Below are 22,590 nucleotides of genomic sequence, written 5' to 3'. Positions count from 1 at the left end.
TATACAGCTTCACAGTGCTTTGCAGCCCTCTCTAAGTGGTTTACGGAGTCGTATGGGCCCCAACAATCTGGGTTCTAGGAAGGATGGAAGGCTGAGTCAACCTTGAGCTGGTGAGAATCAAACTGCTGAACTGCTTGCAGCCAGCAGTCAGCAGAAGTAGCCTGCAGTACTGTATTCTAACTCCTGCGCCACCACAGCTCAGAGGCATTCCTAAATGGATTTCCCTTTGAAAGCCCCTTAACATAATAAACCTGTAGTCATTATAATGACACATTGTGAAAGTGCTTATCCATACAGTTTCTTCCCTAGTACTTCTAAGGAAACTGTCTAGCTTCAATGCTTCAATGTCTAACTCAATAATGACCTGAATGAAAGAAAGAAAACTAAAGCTAAATCAAGGTATGATGAAGATGCTGTTGAAAAGGAAAAAATGAAAAGGAATCAGGAATTGAGGTGAAGCTTGAATAGGGCTCTATTTTAAAATACTTTTAAGAATAATTTAGACACAATGTATAAAAAATAGAATATATACTATACACAGTAGTGGCCAAAATTGTGGAAACCTTTTGGGAAAAGTGTATTTTTGAGGTGTGATGGCTAATAACACCACTTTTTTGGGGGGGAGTTTCAAGATAATCATATTCCACTGCTGGAATGGCCTGGGAATAGCCCAGACCTTAACCCAATTGAAAATCTATGGAGTTGACTAAAGAAACTTGTTAGTGAGAAGCGACCCAGCAATAAAACCCAGTTAATAGAAGCAATCATTCAATCTTGGTTTCACATTATAACAGCTGCAGAACTAAAAGTTGGTTCACTCCATGGGAAGACGTTGTAAGGCTGTAATTCATGCTAAAGGTTACCCAACTAATTATTAACTGATGTGATAATTTTTGTATATCTCATTTTTTCTATGGTGATAATTTTTGAATAGCTCATTTTTTTCTATGTGTTCCACTTTTCTTCTTTATACTGTAACTGCTATTCTAATAGCAAATCTTTCATAAAAGTTATTGCATTACATTCTTCATTAAATTATCTTTCCATTGATATATAATTTTATGGTACTACTCCAAAAAAAGTGGTGTTATTAGCTAGTTTTAGAAAATACACTTTTCCCAAAAGGTTTCCACAATTTTGAACACTAATATACTATGCTTCATACAGTATACATACTATACTCAGAGATGGGATTCAGCCGGTTCAGACTGGTTCAGGCAAACTGGTTGTTAAAATTCTGCCCAGTTCAGCGAACTGGCTAATCCCAACACTGGCTGGGCCTGTCCCTGCCCATGTTTCAGGCCATTTTTCCAGACGTTTTGGATGTTCAGTAGTAGTAAATAAATAGAGAGGAAAATTGAGTCAAAGGTCTCAACAAGGTACAATTTCCTTCACTATTTATTTACTACTGAACATCCAAAATGGCCTGAAAATGCCCGAAAAATGCCCCGAAAAACAGACCAAAAAATGAAGATTTCAAATCTTCATTTGAAGATTCAAATCTTCTCTTGAAGCTGTACAACAATCTAGATTTGAAATGAGAAGAGAAATTCGTAGCATGTGTGTGCACACACTTCCGACCTATCAATACCTCACATCCATTGTGCTTTTTCCTGCTCTGCTGCACAAATCTTTTAAACATTTGCTAGCAAACACAAAGTGAGCCTTCACCCCAAAGCATATTCCCCCTTCTGAATTTGGATTATTACACAACCATATGAAATAGTACAGCAACATCTGGACTATAGCAAAACTTTGTGGGAAAAAAATGATATAAGTTCCCATATCCCATATCTAGATTACATTGAACAAATGTAATGTCTTTTGGTTGATTTAAAACCAAGATATGAAAATAAGGAAAACAAGAAAATTTCATCAAAAACTTGAATTGCCATAATGTTGTCTTCCTAAAGTCCCCTGCTTCCTTCTTTGTTCCAATTACGCTTTCTGTACTAATAAACTTTACGTCCAGTTTTAGAACCAATTCTGAGAAAATAAGCTTGAAAGAAGGACAAAAATCCTTCCACCTACTTGGACCTTCTCCTCATATCAGTACATCAGTAATGAGGTGGGATAGGGAAGAAATCTTATGTATCAGTGTAAAAGTCCCTTTTTTCCAGTGGGTGTGGCTTGGTGGGCATGACAGGGGAAGGATACTGCAAAATCTCCATTCCCATGCTACTCCAGGGGAAGGATACTGCAAAATCCCCATTCCCTCCCCACTCCTGGGGGAAAGATATTGCAAAATATCCATTCCCACCCCACTTTGGGGCCAGCCAGAGGTGGTATTTGCCGGTTCTCTGAACTACTCAAAATTTCTGCTACCAATTCTCTGAACTACTCAAAATTTCCGCTACTGGTTCTCCAGAACCTGTCAGAACCTGCTGGATTTCACCCCGATTCAACCTATGGGAATTTCATAAAGTTCTTCTATGAAAACATTTATAAAACTTCAAATAAGAACTGATAGTAAAAAAAAAAAAAAGATTTATCTATCCCACAATAGAACACTCTCACATATTCAGCAACATTTTTATCAACCATTCTTTGTATTTTTTGTAAGCACCCTGTTGAGTTTTTTTATCAACTGTATGACTGCTTTAGAATTGTCAGCTGTCACAAAATAACATGAAAACTGAAAAAGAATGCCCTTTTCAAATGTCATTTTCCACATTATTCTTGGTATCTTTTCCTGAAAAACTTATCAGAAGTTCTGATATTGAATTATATAAGATTTTTTCTTTATATTGCAACCTGCCTATTTAAATGCAGAATATGCCCTGTATTCCATGTCACTGTGACCAGATTCACTGTATGACTCCTAGTCTCAAGTAGTTTATCATTTTATAGGCCAATTGAAGATGTATATGTTATATATAGAGAGAGATATACAGGTACAGATCTCAAAGTTTTAAAATGCTATATGAAGTATTTTGTCCTTGGTTAAAATTACTTCTGTGTATTTTAGCAATTTCCAAGACAATGGTGTTATTCATAGTCCTGTTATATTAATAATGGGTGTGCATCCTGCCCATTCCACATCTACTAGGAGAAATTATAAGTTTGAATAGTTACCAAAGTAGTCATGAATAGATTCAATTTTGCTATCCATTCCAAATATATCATAATCACAATAGAAAAGAAATTGATTCACTAATGTATATCCGCTAGCCAGCATTGATGGTTCTATTCAACTGAAATTTTGATACAAGTATTCCAAGATTCATTATTGAGAAACTGAATGGATTTTTGATTGGTTGTACTTCTAACAGTATATTCTAGATGTTTAGAATTATCTCCCCAATGAACTATTTTTTTGTAACTGGGAAAATATTTAGTAAAATATGACTCTACTAGAAGAGTCACATTTTCTGCTCGAAATAAAATTCCCTATACCACCAGGCTTGAAATTTTAGGTCTGGATAGACCTAAAATTTTAGGTCTCAAACTACGTCGTCTATGTTCCGACCTATACTTAGTTCATAAGATTATTTACCAAAAAGTCCTACCTGTAAATGAGTACTTTAATTTCAACCGTAATAACACAAGGGCTATCAATCGATTCAAACTCAATGTAATTTGCTCTAATCTTGATTGTAGGAAATATGACTTCTGCAATAGAGTAATAAATGTCTGGAACACTCTTACTGATCCTGTTGTTAGTCTTGCTAATCCCCATACCTTTTACCTTAAGCTGTCTACTGTGGAACTTTCATGTTTCTTAAGAGGTCCGTAAGGGGGCATGCATAAGCGCACCAGCGTGCCTATCATGCCTGTCCTACTGTCCCCATTTATATGTAATCATTCTATGTGTAATTAGGAATATAAGCAAAATCCAGTATGCATTTTTTCAAAAACGGATTAGCCAAACCTTGCTTTGCCTTGGTGTACACAGCAATATGCTTTGATTTTCTATTAGAATCTTTATTTTTATTTTAATCATTTAGAGTAGAATAGATAGAACATAAGAAATATTATTGGATTAATGAATCTACAATCACTTGCATCTAGATGGATGCAATTAAATCTGGAGACAAAAAAACCCTAAAGGATGAACTTAATGAAATTCTATCCCAAATTTCATTGGTTTCATTTGGTTATTCCAGTCTGAATATTATTGGAATTTTCAAGGAATGCCAAAATTCCATGACATATTTGGCTGTTACATGAGAACCTTATCTAGATTTAATGTGGGATTTTATAAACTTATGAAATTTTGGCATTTTTCATTAAAAATAATTTGAGATAATTTAATTTAAGAGAATCACAAGTTTCGGGTATGAAGAAAAATGGACATCTTAAGTTTGGGTGCCATGTTGCTGACTTTTGGACTGAGATTTTCACAAATTTGCTTGAAGATTAAGGAATCAAAAATTTCTAATAGCATTGATGTAGATACATACAGTATGTTTAGAGAAATTAAGGTATTGGAGAAAAATAAATATTTTCATTCAGCACCTTTTAAGTTAAGTAATTCCTGGAAAATTTCTTCTACAGAAGGAAAAATGCTTCTTTCATAAATCTGCTATGACTGAAATACCATTGTAAAAAATCCAAATAGATTAGCTGCTGGGATATATAATAGAATATATCATACAGAGGCTTTTTTGTGTGTGTGCTATAGATGATATTTTAAATCAAATAATTCTTGTTATTTCCATGTCAGGTTTTAAATTGATGCCTGTGCCAGAGCTTTCATGTTGCTCATTAATGTGTGATATAAATGGAAAACATAAATAAATTTACAGGATGTTTAGCATCTTTTCTGGCAGAAAGGGGCATTTTAATTACTGTGTGTTTTAGTCTTCACTTTGACACTCTCATTTTTAATTTCTAAACATATTTTGTATACCTCCATTTCAAAACACAGGGCCAATTAGTTTTGTCTGTATGCATGAATAATCGTCTAGTAATTGTTTAGTAAAAAGTAATCTATGACATGGCATTGGTTTCCTCTGAGAATCTTTACCCTTCTCTTCTCCTGGGTTCACAAGAAAACTTTATCATACAAAGGCATGTATACATGCATATTGTCCAGTTGCTCTTTGGTTATTAGTTATTAGAGATCCAATTGTTTGTTTACTTACTTACTTACACCCAGCAGCTTGTCTCAAATCAGGATTACCATATGCTGAGTGAAGGTAATGCAAGATGCTCTTCCAATTCTTTGTTCATACTTCAGATATTGTATAGGATGCAGTAAGGATTCATTCTTAATCCCAAATCAGAGGGGAAGGGGGAAAGGATGAAAGAAAGCAGCATCAAAGGTACTTCTTTAAACATTCCCATTGATTGAATGATTAATTTGCAATTTTGTAAAACAACAGCACACCAAAAATCTTCCAACAGCTCACAATAAAGTCATAGAAAATGAAAACGATAAAAACAATTCAACATTATATACTTTAAAATGCTTAGTAGTGTCCATTCCACCTGGGCTCTATTGCAAGGCAAACATTGGTGTGAAAATAGCATTGTTTCAACCTTGAACTTTTCAATGCAGATCACCTTTGAAAAATTGCCACTCTGTTTTAGGAAGCTTTCAGGTCTAAATTTTCAAAAATACAGATTTAGCTATGTGTCAAATTTAATTGATCAAGTATTAAAATATATCATGCATTTTCATTGGATTTCCCCTCACTTTCTCTTTAAAACAATCCTATGAGTACAGTGGACTGAGAAGTAATTACCTAATCCAGAATCACTCAGTAATCTACATGATCAAAATAAGAGTGAAAAGGCTGTGTCTGGATTCAGAAGTTTCTCAGATGCAATTTTTTTTACCTTTAACAATATTTTGCAGTTATTATGTAGATACTTGGCTTATTACGGCAGCTAATTTCTTTGTAAATTTAGAAAATATAAAAATTCAGCCATGTTTATTTTATAAATATGCCAAAATATGAAGCTTCCCCTTCTCTCTGTATCTCTTATCTCTTCCTCTTTGTTTTGTACCATATTTTCCATTACTTTCTCCCCAAAACATTATTGTAATCAGAGAGATGCAAAATATAGACTTTAAAAAAAAATACTATTGTGCTGAAATCAAATTGCTGATCCGAGCAAACCTTAATGATCTATTGAGATGCAAAGCTACTTCTGGGTGTTGAAAAATAAAGATGACATTTTAAAATTGGTTCAGCTTGATCAGCAAAATCTTTAAAAGAGAATAAAAATGTGCAACCTTTATTATTCCATGTTATCCTTATCAAGGCATACTTTCTGTTATCGCTGAATGGAACTCAATTAAAGTAGCAAAGAATTCTAATCAGTTGAAATAACAAACTGTATCTGGAAACAATGGCAATAGAAGTTTGGTAACTTATTTCTGCGAGTCCTATATATTTTGTGTACTGAGATGCATTCCTACATTATTGTTCCCAGTGAAGGATTACCTCTGCACTCAATCGGCAGTCTCCAGCTTTGAAAGTCTGCTAATTCTTTCAGGACTGAATTTCAGGAGAAAAAACAAATATTAGTATATCAGATTTGTCCAAACAATTAATTAACATTTTGACATAAATCCTTATTTATAGATCCTCTGATTACTTATGTGAGTTGATTTACAAACATCTCAAAACTTATCATAATTGTGAAAATTCATGTATCAGGAATATTTTTAGTTATAATATTATTGTAGGATAAATTGGAAGGTCTAGTTAAAATGAACCATTTGAAAAGTTAATACCGTGACCAATGTGAATTTCCATTTATAAGCTATGACATATAGATAAAAATTAAATAGCTTCATTATTAATAAATAAATAATAATTTATTTATTAATAAATAAATATTTATTTATTATTAATAAATATTTATTCATTATTAAGAAATAAATAATAAATCAGATAGGAGGTATTTCTTTTTAAATGTTTTTAAAAGTATGTTTCAGTTATAATTTTTAAAAATGTCCAAGTATTTGAATATAATATTTGAATATAAGATTATAATATTTGTAAATAAAATCTGTTCACTGTTTCAGAAGTGAGGCCAGTGTTTTTAGTCTTGAAAGTGAAAAATATTACTGCCACGTGTCAAAAATTAAGAATTCAACACCTTTATAGAGGAGTACCATGAAAGTGACATTAACTGAATGATATACAAATCACACATTCTGAAGTATCCTTAATCATCTGGCACAATGCAACAAAGTGAAACAGATGCTGTTAATTGTTCAACAAATGATATAATTGCACAGATATGGGGGAAAGCTAATAATATTAAAAATGAATGCGTCTGAATCCATGCAAACAATTATGCTTCTTAGCTTCCCATACTTATTGTATAATATTATGCACAAAATAGTAACAGAAAAAAGTAAAGGTTCCAGAGCTACAATGATTTTCTTCCTGGGTAAAATGAAATTATGGGCTGACTAAATAATTCACTGTTAACTTTGGAAATGCAAGATGCTTATACTGAAGAAGGACAGAATAATAACTCAGTTTGTTTCAGTGGTTCTAGATTTAATGCTTAAAAATAAAAGTTAGATGCAAGATTTGTATATTTCTATGAATTTAATGGCTTTTTTTTTTTGAGGTATATTTTATTTGAGGAATATAGAATGAGGAATAATGCTTATAAACTCAAGTTTAGGGAAAGTATTTATAGATAATTGGGTTTGTGTTTTTTTTTTATTATAAAGACCATATCCATTTACTGCATTTTTTTCTGATTTTTAACATAGTCCAAGTTCATTGGGAATTGGAAAATGTGCTGCCATTACTCTTAAAGGTTTTAAATACAGTGTCATATTTTGACAACTTGACCTAGCTATAATAGACAACTTGATTGCAACAAAGAGATCCAGAAAGTCATGTCATTAAAGGGCCAATTTTGAAGGTTGCTCCGATCTGTCCCTCCTGTCCTAAAGGTTCATATATAGAATGGGGGCAATATGCTGACTCTGTAAACCACTTAGAGAATGCTCTAAAGCACTATGAAGCTGGTCATAAGTCTAAGTGCTTTTGGTATTTCTGTTGCTATATCTTTGACAGAGACTATGTAACAAGAATCACCTTTGGTGAGGTAGGTGGCATGTAAGATTAATAATAAATAAATAAAATAAAATAATAATAATTAGAAACAAATGCACAACTTTCTGAGAATAGAATAGAATAGAATAGAATAGAATAGAATAGAATAGAATAGAATAGAATAGAATAGAATAGAATAGAATAGAATAGAATAGAATTCTTTATTGGCCAAGTGTGATTGGACACACAAGGAATTTGTCTTTGGTGCATATGCTCTCAGTGTACATAAAAGAAAAGATACATTCATCAAGAATCATAAGGTACAACACTTAATAATAGTCATAGGGAACAAATAAGCAATCAAATCATATTAGGAAACAGTCAATATAAATCATAAGGATACCAGCAACAAGGTTACAGTCATACAGTCATAAGTGGGAGGAGATGGATGATAGGAATGATGAGAAGATTAATAGTAATGCAGACTTAATAACTAGTTTGACAGTGTTGAAGGAAAAAATGGTTCTTGTGTCTAGTTGTTCTGGTGTACAGTGCTCTATAATGTCATTTTGAGGGTATGAGTTGAAACAGTTTATGTCCTCTTTTTGACTCATGCAGTATACAGATCCTCTGTGGAAGGCAGGTTGGTTGTAAATGTTTTTTCTGCAGTTCTAATTATCCTCTGAAGTCGGTGTCTGTCTTGTTGGGTTGTAGAACCAAACCAGACAGTTATAGAGGTGCAGATGACAGACTCAATAATTCCTCTGTAGAACTCTATCAGTAACACCTTGGGCAGTTTGAGCTTTCTGAGTTGGTGCAGAAAGAACATTCTTTGTTGTGCTTTTTTGATGATGTTTTTGATATTAGGTGTCCATTTTAGGTATTGAGATATGGTACAACCTAGAAATTTGAAGGTCTCTACTATTGCTACTGTGTTGTCTACTATTGTAAGAAGTGGTAGTAGGGTTTCTCCTAAAGTCCATCACCATATCTACAGTTTTGAGTATGTTCAGTTCCATCTTGTTCTGGTCGCACCACGAGGCTACTTGTTCACCTCCATCTGTATGCGGATTCATCATTGTCTCGAATGAGACCGATCACTGTTGTGTCATCTGCGAACTTCAGTAGTTTAACAGATGGATCAATTGAGATGCAGTCATTGGTTTATAGAGAGAAGAGAAGTGGATAGAGCACACAGCCTTGTGGGGCCCCTGTGCTAATTGTACAGGTATCTGATGTGATTCTGCTTAGCTTCACCTGCTGCTTCCTGTTTGTTAGGAAGCTTATGATCCACTTACAAGTGTGTTCAGGTACCTGTAGCTTGTTTAGCTTAGTTAGAAGACTGTCTGGAATGATGGTGTTGAATGCTGAACTAAAGTCTACAAAGAGGACCCTTGCGTAGGTCTTTGGAGATTCAAGATTTTGTAGGATGTAGTGCAGAACCATATTAACAACATCATCTGTTGATCTATTTGCTTGGAATGCAAATTGCAGGGGGGTCTAACAGCGGATCCGTGATGGTTTTCAAGTGGGACAGCACTAGCCTTTCAAAGGTTTTTATAACTACAGATATTAAAGCAACTGGTCTGTGGTCATTCAGTTTTGATGGTGGGCTTCTTCGGCACTGGGATGATAGTAGAGCATTTGAAGCAAGAAGGAACATAACACATCTCTAGCAATTTATTGAAGATACAGGTGAAGATGGGGGCCAATTGGTCAGCACAGACTTTTAAGAAAGAAGGAGTTATCTTGTCTGGGCCTGGAGCTTTTCTTGGCTTTTGTCTGTGAAATAGATCTTGCATTTTCTTTTCTGTGATCACTAGGGGTTCGGAACCTAGTGGGATGGGGTCAGTTGTAGGAGGCTTGGTTGATGTTGGGGTGCCTGAGATGGGGCTTGTGGAGATAGGTGGCTGTAATTTCCTTTCAAACCTGCAGTAAAACATGTTCAGGTCATCTGCCAGTTGCTGATTTCCTTCAGCCTGGGAAGGAGGTTTGCCATAACCAGTGATATTTTTAAGAGTTTTCCATATGTTTGCTGGTTCATTTGTTGAGAACTGATTCTTTAGCTTTTCAGAGTAGCTTCTTTTTGCTGCTCTGATCTCCCTTGTTAATACATTTCTGGCCTGATTGCACAGCATTTTATCACCTTTTCTGTAGGCTTCCTCTTTGGAACGACGTAGCTGCTTAAGTTTAGCTGTGAACCAAAGTTTGTTATTACTATATATTCACAAGTTCCTGGTGGGTACACATAGGTTTTCACAGAAGCTGACATATGATGTTACAGTATCTGTGAGTTCATCTAAATCTGCAGAGGTACTTTCAAAAACATTCCAATCAGTTCAGTCAAGGCAGGCCTGTAGCTTTAACTTTGCCTCCTCAGTCCAGAGATTGTACTAATTAGATATAAATGATTGTAACCACATGATTTAATGATTTTCCCTTTTACAGTACAACACATTATGCTATTATTACCATAGAAGAGAAAAATGGATACATCATGTTTTACATCCCTGTTTTACATCTGTGGTTAATACGACCTTTGGAGAAGGAATAGTCACTTGAATTTGGAAATTGATTCATAGCCTCAGTTCCATATCATGGTCCAAATCCAAATACTATCAACATTACTAGGAAAGAAGAATTACTTTAGATGTTCAAATATGTAAGAACATTTGCTGCTTTGCATACCATTTATTTTTAAGTGCTTTGGACATTTATTTTTAAGTGCTTTTAAAAATTGTGGAAGACTCCAGAACAGCTTTTGCTTGGGTTATATTTATCTCTATTTACTGTATTAAAATGAAAATGAACTAAAAATTAAAATTAAAAATATTCAATCAATGTTTATTTATTGAATAATGTAAAATATCAAAGAATTGTTTTAATTTTTTGCAAATATCTTCAATATCTGACAAATAATTTTGATTTCACGAAATTTTGAGGATCTTGGGTGAGTCGAGGGGTTCTTGGACAATACTGGCTTAAATTTGATCTATTATTTACAATATTTGCATGCATGTTTTGTCAGATGTAAATGCCTTATTCTCTAATGTGTAAATAATGTATATATGGAACGTCAGGGGTTAACTTATTCTTTGGACTTTAATGTATTCATAATTTACCACTCCCATTCCTGGCTCCACCCCTTGTATATATAAGGAGCCATCCTCCCCATTTTCCTTGCTTCTATCTTGAATATTCAGCGAATATAGAATGCCTATTATGATTAAAGAGAGATATATTTAAATCTTTAACTTCTATTATCTTTATTGAGTCTGATCCTGAAAATATTGCAACAAGCTGGTAGCAGAGGATGGTTAATTGACTCAATAAGTAATTAAAAATGTCCAAGAAAGATAGGCCCAACACCAGGGCCTACAGCAAAGAAATAGAAACTGATCAAGAGATGATCAACGAATCCACTAATGCGATTTCGAGAGAATCCGAAGAATACACCACTGAAGAAGAAGAACTGATGAGTGAAAACAACGACCAGGAAGAAATTGAGATAGAAAATAACGAACTCAGGTCAGAGATATTAAAGATACTAAAAAGCCAAAAGAATGATGAAAGCCTCATCGCGGACCTCCAGGAGATGCTGAGGAACAGCGGAGCAGCGAGAGAGAAAAACGTCATTAAAGAAAAACCCAAAGATCAAAAAACTGTGAGTGAAATGACTACTGAGAAAATAGTTGTAAAAAAGAAAAGATGTGACCTCGCGCGAAATTTTGAATGGCAGCCATCTTGGTTTCAACGAACTTCAAAAGAGAGTGAAGCAGAGCCAATCAAAACGCTCAGTTCAAAATTTCTGGCGCGAAAAACGCTATCAGACGAAGAAAGTGAAAAAGAAGTCTCAAACTCTTCAGATGAACCAAAATCAGAAAGTGAAGACGATTTAACAAAGTCTCAAGTAAAGTCAGCAATGAAAACGCTTTTTGCTGCTTTTGGGCCAAGATTGAAAATCTCCAAGACATCAACGAAGAAGCAAGAAATCAAACCGACAACTCAAGACCTGCACGCTCCCATCCTGACTTCGAAAACGACGACACCCGAGCCCAGAGAGCCATGCCGATTCCGTCCTACACCGCAGACAGAATCGAGTGCCAGCGCACACAAGAGAAAGAGAAGAACCGTCGCCATCACCAAAGCCCCAAAAACCGAGCCAGAGACCGACTCATCTGAAGAGGAGCGGATCGAGAGAGCTGAAATGGAGAGAACCTTCCACAACGACGCCAAAGAAGAAATGAGCAACGCGCATGTGCAAAACTACGTAGACGGCCCCGAAAGACTTGAACTGGCCAGAGAACCGCGCAGACTCGTTACAAGCATCCCAATGCCGTTCTGTAATTTCCTGCACTTGAGAGACCACGGACTGCCTCAGGTTGTAAGTAATGGACAAAATAATGTGGGGAACTTACCCAGTGACTTCCCAAAACTTAGAGTTGATGGCATTAATTTACAAGAGTGGTACCAACAGCTTCAGATTATTTTCATGAAAGAAAATTTACTATTCTTTATAACTAGTCCTCCAAGAAGACCTTGGACTTTAAAAATAGATTGTTTACATCATAGAGCATTTTTCATAATAATTTCTAGCGTGTCTCCTGCAATGTATCATAGCATCAAACCAAACCTAACTGTATCAGAAATAATTCAATGCATGTTTAATCTATTTCACAGCGATAGCGTAGCCACAACCACAAGAATGTCTAAGGATTTCTTTTCTTCTAGAGTGAAACCAGGGGTTTCTATAAGTGAGCATTTGATAAATCTAAACAAAATAAGAGCTGAGCTGCAATTGAGGGGGGAAGTGATTTCAGATCAAACAATGAAAAGTGTTATTATCAATTCACTTGATCCATCATGGGATAGCTTTATGTCACACTTAGATACCATTAATTTGGGATATTTATCAATAGAAAGTCTATCTAACAAATTGATAGCAGAAGACAATTCAAGAAAAAATCGTTCCAGTAACCAAACAGAACACAAATCTTTTAGGAAAGTAGTCTTTCAAGATAAATATAATGAGGCCTTTAGATGCCACAATTGTGGATCCAGGGAACACAGTAGAAGAGACTGTCCCAAAGTCCCAAGGGAGAGACATAGGCCAGAATATAGGAGCAAATACAATTACAGACAATCTTCCACAGATAGACACAAATATAGAAGTCCACCAAATTACAGAGAAAGTAGAGGGGGTAGAGAAAATTCAAAAGAGAGAAAATCTGGGTCACTAAATGGGCTAAATAAACAAGACAGCACCAGAACACAACAAGATGAGAACAATAATTGGCTTATTGATTCTGGTGCAACAAATCACACCACTAACAACAAAAGTATATTAACCTCATTTACAGAAGATAAGTTTGTGATAAAGGTAGCTAATCAAGAAAAGGTTCAAGTATTAGGCAGAGGAAATGTGACCTTGCCTGGTTTAGGGAAAATAGAGGGGGTATTATTAATCCCAGAAATACCTCACAACATACTGAGTGCCATAAAACTAAGCAGAGAATCTGACATCAATATAGTTTTCTCAAAGGGGAAAGCAACTATAGAAAAGAACAAAACAAATGTAGGTACTGTGATGATAAAAGGGGGTCTACCCTATCTGATAACCAAAGAAAGATGGTTACATAACATTGATTCAAATATGGAAGATTGTATTGAAGCAGATGATGAAAAAGTCAGTAACAGTGACAATGATGAATGTAAAATAACTCATGATAACAAAAATACACACAATGAGAAGAAACCAAAAATAGGTAAACCAATTCATGATGAGTGTGCTCACATCTTACATAGGAAGTTAGGACATGCAAGCTTTCCCGTAGTACAAAAAATGACTGAACACGCAGAAGGTGTCAAAATAAAAAATTGTGAAAATTATTTGGAATGCTCAGTATGTAAATCCACCAAACTAAAAACCAGTCCCAGACCAAAAAAATCTAACAGATCAACTAACAATATTTTTGATTTGGTACATATGGACTTAGTTGGTCCATTAACTCCATCAATTACCTATAGAAAACGTTACTTCCTAACAATAGTGGATGATTACAGTCGCTATGGTTTTGTTTACACATTAAAGCACAAGGATGAAACCTTTCAGAAATTTAAGGAATTCTACAAACGCATAGAAACACAGCATAATATCAGAATAAAACAAATTATGACAGATAGGGGATGTGAATTCATGTCTAAAGAATTCTCCCAATGGTTAAAGGATAGAGGGATGCTACATTTCACGTCCAATCCATTTTCTGCATTTCAAAATGGGATTGCAGAGAGAAAGAATTCCACACTACAAACCATGATTAGATGCACATTAGAGGATGCTGGTTTAGGCAAACAATTTTGGTCAGAAGCCTTACATTATTCAAATTACACTCAAAATAGAACATGGTCCAGTATTGTGAATAAGACACCATATGAGGTGATGTACAATAGAAAACCCAAATTAGCACACATGCACATATTTGGAGTTACTGCAGACGTACACATACCTAAACAATTGAGAAGAAAGGGAGAAAACGTATCCAGGAGATTAAGATTCATGGGATACGAAACTGGAACCAAAGGGTACAGATTCATTGATAATAATAACAAATTTATAGTATCCAGAACAGCTGTGTTCCATGAGCAGGCCAATTGGTCTAAATTGCACCTTAATGAAATATTTCCTAATAAAAGCAAAGATAATATATCTTGCGAGGAAGGAACAACAGAAAATCAAAATATTAACAAAAGTAAGAACAAAACCAAAACTTGGACAAATAGTCAGCATAAAATAAAGACAGACACATTAACAAAAAAGGAAGCCAGATATTTGCATGACAACCATAGCAAACCTGAAAGAAATATTAGAAACAATAGAAACCAAATACCAAATAAATACAAAGATTACATAATGCATATGGATGGAGAACAAATAACACCTAATACATATGAGGAAGTATTGAAACTTCCCCGTGAAGAAAGAGAAAAATGGGAACTAGCTATGGAAAAAGAGATGGAAAGTTTACAAGAATTAAATGTATTCACACCTGCGATCGCACCTAAGGATAAAACAATTATAGGTACCAGGTGGATTTATAAAATTAAGAATTTGGAAGGAGGTAATACCTTATACAAGGCCAGACTAGTTGCACAAGGTTATGCACAAAAATATCCAGAAGACTATACTGACACTTATTCACCAACAGTGAGAACAGAGAGTGTCAAAACAGCTCTTGTAGTAGCATCTGCACTCAATCTGGACGTGTTTCAATATGACATACAGACTGCATACTTACACGCAAAATTAGATAAGGAAATATATGTAAGAGCACCACACAGTCAATACACTAATAAGAACGAAATTTGGTTATTAAATAAGAGTCTGTACGGATTGAAGCAATCTGGCAAAAGATGGTACGATTGTTTGGTAAAAGTACTTAAGACCATGGATTTCAACGCCACCACTGCTGATAACTGTTTCTTTGTAAAAAAGAGTAATGATCATATTGAATTTGTATTAATTTATGTGGATGATATTTTATATATTGGAAAGCATAAAGAGAGCAGGGAAATCTTTGTAAATAAGTTAAACGAACATTTCTCATTGAAATCACTAGGTAGAGTGAATAAATACCTTGGTGTACAAATTAACAAAACTAAAAGGGGATTCAAACTTACTCAGAAAGATAAAATTATTGAACTCCTAAACAAATGTAACTTAAATAATGCCAAAACATGTGACACACCTATGCAAACTGATTTTCTTAGAAACACTGATGAATCTTCCCCTGAGTTTAAAGACAACACATTTTACAGATCAGTTATAGGTTCACTCCTTTATATATCTAATTGGACTAGGCCAGATATTGCATTACCTCTCAATTTATTGTCAAGATATGTTAGCAAACCAACCTTGTATCATTGGGAAGCTGTCAAAAGAATTTTAAGATATCTGAAAAGTACATTAGATTTTTGTTTAATATTGGAACCAAATAATGACAAAGAACCAAAAATTACTTGTTATGCTGATGCAGATTGGGCTGGTGATACATCATGCAGAAAGAGTACCTCTGGTTATGTTTTTCTATTGAACGATTGTCCAGTTTACTGGTATACTGGTAAACAAGAACTGGTAGCCACTTCTACCACAGAAGCGGAATATGTTTGCTTGTCTAAAGCTGCAAATAACCTTGTATGGTTCAATGATTTGATCACAGATGTTTGGAAGAAACCTACTTTACCTTTTATTATGCATGAAGACAATAAAGCGGCCATTGAAATATCTAGATCCGATGCAATTGGACAAAGGTCCAGGCATATTGATATAAAATTTAAACACGTGAGACAACTATCTCAAGACGGATTCATCAAAGCAATACATTGTGATACTTCTGAACAATTAGCTGATATATTAACAAAACCCTTACCTTCTAAACAACACAAATATTTAACTTCTAAATTATATGTATTATATTGTCCTGAATCTGAATGTAACTGGTGTTGTATAACGAACCGGCATTTAGAGGGGGATTTGTCAGATGTAAATGCCTTATTCTCTAATGTGTAAATAATGTATATATGGAACGTCAGGGGTTAACTTATTCTTTGGACTTTAATGTATTCATAATTTACCACTCCCATTCCTGGCTCCACCCCTTGTATATATAAGGAGCCATCCTCCCCATTTTCCTTGCTTCTATCTTGAATATTCAGCGAATATAGAATGCCTATTATGATTAAAGAGAGATATATTTAAATCTTTAACTTCTATTATCTTTATTGAGTCTGATCCTGAAAATATTGCAACATGTTTAATCTCCTAGAAAGAAAAATCACTACTTTGGCTCACCCAGCAGGTTAAAGGGGGAAGCTCTCTGATTCTGTAATTTTTGGACTTTATTAATAAACTATCAAATTGTAATCATCTTGTCTTCTTTTCTATGCATATTCTCTTTAGTATCCATTCCCACATTCTATAGCTTGCATTTACCTACATAGATTTGTTCAGTTTTATTATTGAATATATTTAAAGTAAGAGCCATGTTAATGAAAGATAAAGTTGTTAATAATGATTCTTCTATCCATTTCTCTTTGTAAATGCAATTTATTCCTTCAGATAAACCACATGGAATAAAGATTTCTCTTACAAGGTACTGCAAGAACTGAACAGTTTCATTTTAGAAAACAAACCCACATTTAAGAAAGGATCTTGTAGTTGTGTTGAATAAGCTAATTTCGTTTGCTTATGAGCATCGGAATTCCTTCAGATTTTGATTGTAGCCCTCATCAGAAAAGATCTTATGCTGAAAACAAATGTTTGAGGGAAATTAGACAGTAAAGCCTAAACATGAGATCTTAAATAAATAAAAAACAGTATATAAATTACAATCAAATAACCAGGTCAATTGGCAAGAACCACATTTTATTCTAATGGAATGTTGGAAAGAATGTATATTGAAAAATAGTACATTTTCTGTCAGCAGGATAACACATGAGAATTTGACAGAATAGGGCCAAATTTGGTGTATGTAGGGGATGTCAGCAAAATAAAATTTAGTTCAAAAATGAGCCATATCTAGCCAAGGACTGCAGAAAAAATCTTTTAAAATCTCTCACTGCATCCCTATATAAAGATGCAATTGAATCAGAATGTTGGTGACACTCTCAGCCTCCTCCCTTCATCCTGCCTGTCACTTGACTCAGAATAGGGGCTGCTGTTGGAAAGCAGATGAGAAGCCAAACTCTACATGCAGCCCTGACTTTGATTAATTTGTTTTTAATTTTTATTTCATGCAGCAGGAGATATCAGGAATAATCTATGTGTTCTGAAGCGCCTGCAGACATTATGCTAATATCTTTTTCATTAGTTTGAATTTGGATGAATTATTTGGGATGCTGCACAAGAGTTCTCTCTCCATATAGATAAATAAGGCTGTAATTAATGTTCCTTTTTTAAAAAAAGGAAGTGTTTCAAAGGACATTTTAGGAAACCCACACCACACACTAACAATCATTGAAGCCACATTATCCCTCTTTTTAAGATTTATTGACTGGCATACGTCTGAGTAGGTAAATTGTGGCAGATACACTAGTTCTGATAAATCTGTCTGTGTTTTATTAGCTTAATTTACTCCAATACCAGAGTGTGTTACTGACAATGAAATAGGACAGTTCTACAAATACATAAATGTTTAAATGTAGCTGTGTGCAAGTGAAGATATAGGGTCATATAAGGAAATGGATTTTTTTCATTTACCTGAAATGACAGGTTTGAAAAAAAGAAAATAGCAAAATGTTATATAACATTTATAACATATTTAGCATATAAAGCACTGTTTTCATCTCATCCACGGGGGCGGGGGGGGAGAAAAAATTCAAGAGCATGCAAATGGACTCCTATCTCACAAAGAAATATTAAACGCATCAAAGCATTAGATGTTATGCCAATTTATTTTTGCATTTATATATTAAATCAATTTATATGGCCACCTATCATGCAAATGCAATTCTGGAGGGTAACAGCACATTAAAAACAGTAAGAAAAAAGTACATTATTGACAAAAGATAAAAAGCTTACAGTGGTCACTGAAGATAAGCACAAACAAAACAATCAACAAAAACTTCTCAATGGGACCGTCTAACCTCCCTGACACCCAGGCCATGGAGTATTTAGTATTTTGAGAAAATACTGAGAGGTCAAAGTCCTCTCAGTAGGGTCTGAGTAGGGTCAAAGTCAATTTAATCTTAGGGAGATATTCCAGAGGACAGGCACTGCAATGGTATCTCTCTCTCTCTCTCTCTCTCTCTCTCTCTCTCTCTCTCTCTCTCTCTCTCTCTCTCTCTCTCTCTCTCTCTCTCTCTCTCTCTCTCTCTTCCCCTACCTACCTACCTACCCACCCATCCATCCATTCATCCGTCCAGGGGTCGGTTTGATAAAATAACCTGTTCTCTGCCCAGTTGCTGCTAGGCTTAGCAATGGTGGGCGTGGCCTACTCAGCCTCTTGCACCATGGCGGGGGTGTTCTTGCCCTCCCCAGGCTCTGATGGGTTTCTTCAAGCTTCCAGGAGGATGAAAACAGCCCCCCTGGCTCCAGAGGCCCTCCAGAGGCCGGAAACAGACCCGTTTCTGGACTTCCAGTACTTCCGGTAGGCCTGTTTTTTGCCCTCCCAGAGCCTTCATGCAGGCCCTGCATTTACCTTGCATCCAAACTGGGCTGTGTGGAAACTTGTGGGAGGGGAGGGGAGGGGTGGGTGGGGCCTGCCAGTCCTCGTAACTACCGGTATGGCAAACCAGATATAAAATTAGCATCCAGTTTGCCCAAACTGGTCCAATCTGGCTGAATCCCACTTATCTGTCTATCTATCTATCTATCTATCTATCTATCTATCTATCTATCTATCTATCTATCTATCTATCTGACCTTCCCATGAGATTTAGCAGGATGGATAGAAACAGACACTCCCCAAAATAACCAGTCCCTTGCCATGTGACAACCTTGCCTTGTGACAACCAGCACCTTGAATTTCACCCAGAAACACACTGGTAGCTGATGCACCTTATAAGATGTAACATAGCGGTACTGTGCTGCTCCCAAAACCACCCATGCCACTGCGTTCTGAGCCAGCTGCAGCTTCCAAATGATCCATGTAAAGTGGATTGCAGGAATCCATTCAAGAGGTGCAGAGGATAAGGAAGAGTTCCATGAAAGAAATGCCACATTGAAAAAATAATATTCTTGATTTTATTTTATTTTTTGCATTTTAAACCAGAAAATGCCACGGCAATTTGCTGAATAATGTAGGAAGCAATATTTTGTTCTCTGGAAAGCATACTTGAAACATCTCAGTCTTCTCTGAATGCTGCATTACATCAGAAGAAGTCTAATGCATTCAAAGACAGAACCAAGGTCTTCAAGGGTCATTTTCAAGATAGAAAACAGATGCCTTTCCACCCATATCATATTTCTGTAAACACAATAATAAATTCAGAGATGGATTGGAATCACATCAGCCCCGGCAGACATTTGAGCATTCTCAAAGATTATTAAACAAATTATCACAAGCTGAGAACATAACCAAGAAACAGATGCTATCTCTAATTGCTCATTCGAACTTTGCCTATAGGACTATTCCTTTAGGAACATAATTTTTCTTTCCTGTAAATTAAACTGATACTGAGATTCTCAATAAATTTCATGAGGACATCAAACACAATTACAAGTGGTGCTATCAGCAATGTACATTAGCACAGGAAATATCAGTTTGAATAGCAATAGCAATAGCACTTAGATTTATATACACTTCACAGTGCTTTTACAGCCCTCTCTAAGCGGTTTACAGAGTCAGCATATTGCCCCCAACAATCTGGGTCCTCATTTTGCCCCTCTCGGAAGGGTGGAAGGCTGAGTCAACCTTGAGCTAGTGAGATTTGAACTGCAGCTAACAATCAGCTGAAGTAGCCTGCAGTACTACACTCTAATCACTGCACCACCTTGGCTCTTATGTTAGATTAGAAATAAATACAGTTGCTGCTTTATTTTAAAATTTACAGATTAGCAAATCAAGTCATCTTCATAATGCACTTTATTCTTTGATGTTAGAGGAGTTGATCTTACTTCTTAATTTGGGAAACGGAAATGAATTAAAGGAACTTCAAAAGTAAAGGTCACAAATGAGATATAATATATGGAACTTTATGTAAGTGATGATGAACACAATGATGAGCATCATTCATTCACATGGTTGAATTATTATATGTCAATAATACAATATTGTGATTGTATTTTATCTTGCTGCTTGAAAGCACCTTCGAGTTATAATAGGTGTGGAAGAATAAAAGTTCTAAAATAAATAAATAAAGGTATATTTAATGTATATAAATATCCCTACTATAATCTTATTTGGAATATCTAGAAAGAAAGAAATTACTGATTGCAAATAATGTGGGTTCAAATAAGATGTATGTTTGGAATAAATAAGGAAGACAACCAAATTATCTCACGAACCACTACTTGCAAAATATTTTAGGAAGAGGCAAAACAATAGGAATAAATTCTTCTCCAAAAAAGTCATTGTATTAGTTTGTGACATCTTGATTTTAAAGAGGTTCATCTATTACTGATTGGATAAATAAATGGAAGGAAGGAAGGATTTAGACCATTTGTTTTTTGCCAACATATAAAGTGACTAAATACAGAATAATGCTATGACTTGAATGAAACAAAACACAAAATAAGAAAAACATTCTTTAAAAAATATACTGTATTAAAATTTTCCTAGTTTGATTCAAACATTAAAAATCTGTGAAAGACCATTCAAATAGTATCTGACTATAAAAACTAACTAATCTGTCTGAAATAAATAAAAATACCTAAAATAAAATTCCTTTTGTTAGGTTTGATTCAGCTTGATAGGATAGAACGATGGGATGCCAAAGAATATAATAAATGGGCTACTAATTTGATTAATGATGTTAATCCATGTTTCCAATAACTAGGAATGATCAAGCTAGTTTCATAAAACAAAATACTGCTTTTCCCAGTAGACTTTATGGAACTTGTGACTGAGAAACTGTCAAGATGAGTCATTAATTAATCCTAGGCAATCTATCATTAGCTCAGGGGTCGGCAACCTTAAGCACTCAAAGAGCCACAAAGGTCCTAACCAGAAGCCCCCCGACAATTCTGGAGCCGACCAGAAGTCCAGTTCCCCCACCATAGAGTCTCCTCTTAGCACAGCGTGCTTTTTCCTCTACCTGTCCTAACCAAAAGCCCTATCAATTGTGGAGCCGACTGGTGACAAGGAGCTGCAGCAGAGGGATGAAAGAGCCACATGCAGCTCCAGAGCCATGGGCTGCTGACCCCTGCATTAGCTCATCATAATTTCATACCAACAAGCCTTATATACAACTGGCAGTCCTATATACTGTACTTTACATATCCCAAATAATTAGGCCATACTTCAAACTAATATGGTGACGATAAGAATGTATTAATCATTAGCAACTTCTCAAGCATTTGCCTTTGACATAAATATCCAGTCAAAATCCAGTGGAATGTTGGAAGCCTTTCAGATTGTTCAATTATTCTTATCAATAATGTCTATGTAGACTAAAACTTACTCTCTAGATTCATAAGTAATCTTTCACATTGTCTGCTGATCGACACCCTTAAAACTGGAGGAACCATGGATAGAATCACAATTATTCTGTATGCAAAACGTGTCTCTGCATTCCTTCCTCACTAAAGGTCATAGTAATAAGAGAAAGTAGAATTTTGGAACTACTAATTAATTCTTAATATCTGTATTGTTCAGGAGCACTAAAAATAAGTTCCAAATATATGATGAGAATGTTAGGAAAATAGCACCTTCAAGTTTTCTAAAATTGTATTAGACTTCTGCTGACAAGAAAGAAGTGATGGAGGAGAAAAAAAATATTAATGGCTGATGTAAGAATAAGATGCATCTATGAGTAATATCAATCACCATAATAATAATAACAACAGAAAACCCCAGGAATAAAATACTGAGTTTGTTTCTTCTATGCTCTACATGAAGTTCAAAGGATTCTTTTTAGAGGAACAGAATGTTTTCCTAAAAATATAATTTGAGCTTTA

Source organism: Pituophis catenifer, unplaced genomic scaffold (genome assembly GCF_029215685.1).
Source record: "Pituophis catenifer annectens isolate HBS135680 unplaced genomic scaffold, rPitCat1.0.hap2 SCAF_6, whole genome shotgun sequence".
Classification (NCBI taxonomy): Eukaryota; Metazoa; Chordata; class Lepidosauria; order Squamata; family Colubridae; genus Pituophis; species Pituophis catenifer.
Note: the sequence above shows the minus strand (reverse complement) of the source record.